The sequence below is a fragment of the Myzus persicae genome, unplaced genomic scaffold (assembly GCF_001856785.1).
Source record: "Myzus persicae strain clone G006 unplaced genomic scaffold, MPER_G0061.0, whole genome shotgun sequence".
NCBI lineage: Eukaryota > Metazoa > Arthropoda > Insecta > Hemiptera > Aphididae > Myzus > Myzus persicae.
In genome coordinates, this window is record NW_019102093.1 from 1 (window position 1) to 3,476 (window position 3,476).

Below are 3,476 nucleotides of genomic sequence, written 5' to 3' on the forward strand. Positions count from 1 at the left end.
ATTAAAATTGTTAGGTGAACCTATTATAAACTTTAAAAGTGCCTATTTGTTCAATAATTTATAATGATTTATAGGTATAAATATTATTTTTTAGATTGTTGGTTTATTTATAATTGTTAATTTTAACCATTTAAAGTATTTGTTATGTTTGGTGTCTGTTAGCAATAATTTAGGTCTATATATTTTTTTTAAATTTAAATCATGTTTCATTGCCTAAAAATTGGTGCATTGATATTTTCAATAATTAACACTGAATTATATGAAAACTGTTGAACTTCCAGCCTTTGATTATAAGCATTAATAAGTAACATTTTTAAAACAAATATTTATTTTTATAAAACAACAACATATTATGTTTTTTTTTTTATATACAATCATTAGACGATCAAAGAAATTAAGTTTTAATATCTATGAAATATATTATATTATGTATGGTTACTTTTTACAATTTTGTATAATTTTTTAATCTTATTTGTTGGTTTTTGTAAAAGATTTTGTTATATGATATCAATACTTTACTATTCACCCTTGTGGATACCTATCTCTATTCTGTAGGTATTTATTATTTATGCTTTAATGTGAATGTTATGAATTATCTTGTTAAAAATACATACATCATAATTTGTATTTTTTTTTTTTTTAAGATCTATTGTTTTAAGTTACTATAATTCTATAAAACATAGCTAATAATCATATATCTTCCAGTAATAAATAAAGTATGTCACTTACCTATTATGTTAAAACCATACTTGCCACTTGAGTATACATAGGCCTATGCATTTTATTCATTTAATCATAAGTACCTATTTACAATAACAACTACTACTTAATTCCTTTTCATAGAATTATAAAAAAAAATATGTAACACAGTAATATTTTATAATAAAAATTATTAATTATATACTTAAGAGGACACAATAAGGTTTTTTTTAATAACCAGACTTGATTTTTTTTGTCCTGTTATTAATAATTATTGTTAAACATTATATTATTATTGTACTGTATTAGATGGTACCTATAACTGTTTTGTACCTTAAGTTTAAGCATGACTTATATAGTTATAATATACAATAACCTAACTATATTTAAGACGAGTGACAATATAATTCATCATAATACATTCATATTACATTATTGTTATTCTAATATCCTATATTTCAATTATTGAGTAGGTAACAGAATATTAATTAAGATTTAATATGTTTACATTTTACATTAAACAATTATACAAGTAAAACCAAAGCTGGTGACATAACATGGAGTTAATTGTAATAAGGGGGAGGGGGAGGGACAAAATATAAAAAATATGTTTTACCTACTATATCTAAAGTTTATTAGGGGAAGTGTAAAACATTAAATAGTGATCCTCGGAGTTTTGAAGGATTGTAAAATTATTGAAAATGTATCAAGTTAATAAATAATAATTGTACTATTTATATTATAATGTACACAATTTTAAATGTATTTGTATGCTATTGTGGCCATTTATTTAAAAAGCTTTTAACATAAGTAATTAGATAGTTATCTAATGAATTAATAACTTATATACAATAAATATCTATTGTTATTACTAAAGATTCTTTTAGTTAATATGAAAAATAACAGGTACCTGGTACACGTTAAATTAAAACTGGTTTATACAAATCTGTAACTATTAACTGTAATTAAATTGACGAGCTGAAGGGGGCAACAGCCTTCATCGATTATTCCTATGATCAAAGCAATAATTAAATTACCTTTATTACCAAATATAATATTACCAACATTAACCTACATTCCAATATTAAGTTTTCAATTTTTTCCCTTGATGTCCAAAATGTATAAATGAAAGTAATAAGAATATGAGATTGATATTTATGTGTTGTTTTTAATAGTAGTCATTTAAGGGTTATCTTTCACTATTCAGTTTACCATAGTAAAAAGTACAGCTTCTATGTGGACTACTGGACTACCTACATTTTATAAAAAAAATAGCAATTTAAATAAGTTATTTTCAATAAAAAAAATATAAATTAAGAACCTACTTAAAAAATTTTTTTTATTGTTACAGCATCAACTACAAGGTTATTACCTTAAAATAATAGTAATGAATTAAAATTAAATTAAGTTAGGTATACATTTCATTTTTTGATTTTTTTTTTTCATTATGTTTTGTGTATCATCATAGGGTCCTATGGCTTTGTATAGATTGTCTGGGATTTTGCATTCTTTTCTGACCTACGTGAAGATACTTTAAATTATATCTTATGCTAAAAGAGTTGGACAATTATTTCTATTTTGGTAGCAGAAGTATGTACCATAAAGCTCAAATCACATTAAATTGTTTTCTCAAACTCTATTAACTATTTTGACAACATCCATTATGTGATGAGGATAGTATTTATGCCAAAATGTCTTATTAGAAACTAACAGGACTGTTACATTTTTTTTCTGGATAGTTGATAGTTATAACTATTAACTGACCAAATATGGTCAATAGTTAACAGGAGCTACTAGAAATAACATCAAATGAAAAATAAATAAAACTTATACATTACCTAATTAAATTATTTTATTGTGGATAATCAAATTCATAATTAAATACAATTTATTTTATATAATATGATTAATTACTACACGGAAACAAAAAATATTACTTAGTATATAAATTTAAGAATATATACTCATATTTACTTCTGTTCAGTTTCTTCGAAAGGGTAAGGTGGTGCAAAAGCATTGAAAAAACAGTTGTCTTGTAACTGAAATAAATAAACATATGCAAATTAAAAAATTATTTAAAAATTGAGGTATTCTGTGTTAAGAATAACACAGAATATTATTATGTTATTTCCGTACTTTCTCAAATAAAATAACAAGTAATGAATACAATTTATACTTCCTATTGGTTTCAGAGCAATGACAAGTTATCATAAAAAAATAATTTATTGATACATTATAGTTCAGATACCTATGTACTTACAATAGCTATATAAAAGTTAAAATATTAGTATTAACCATTTGGTTGGTACTTAGTATATATATCACTATGCAATGTTATTCAATCATTATACACTTTCCCAAATAAAATGAATGAATATTTCTAGGCACACTACTTATTAACTGTATTAAATTATGCAGATATAATCATTATCTTATGCTTACAAGTAATTTATACTACTTAGGGTATTGTTTTCCTAACTTTTATATCTTTACTATTGTTGTTATCGGTAAAATAACTAAAACAAATTAAAAATTTCAAAATTCTGCACAGAATATTGAACTACAGTGAAAACTCTTTATAACGAAACTCTTTACAACGAAAAACTCTATATAACGTAAAAATTACATAATAATGGTTGGTTTGCTATATAACCCATTAGACAATTCATTCTTTATAACGTATTAGTCACTCTCAATAACGAAACAATATTTTATGTTTCATAATACAATTTACGTGTTATCGTATCTATTACATATATAAACTATAAAAATAATCG

The 3,476-nt window shown here is 23.0% G+C and overlaps 1 long non-coding RNA gene across 1 annotated transcript; it reads right to left on the reverse strand.

Moving 5' to 3' along the window:
• Positions 1-627: 627 nt before the first annotated feature.
• Positions 628-3,302, reverse strand: LOC111031180. Its single transcript, XR_002604173.1, has 2 exons — positions 1,775-3,302; positions 628-1,709 (listed from the first exon to the last, which is right to left on the reverse strand). It is a non-coding gene; the product is annotated as an uncharacterized LOC111031180 (long non-coding RNA).
• Between the last annotated feature and the right edge of the window lie 174 nt (positions 3,303-3,476).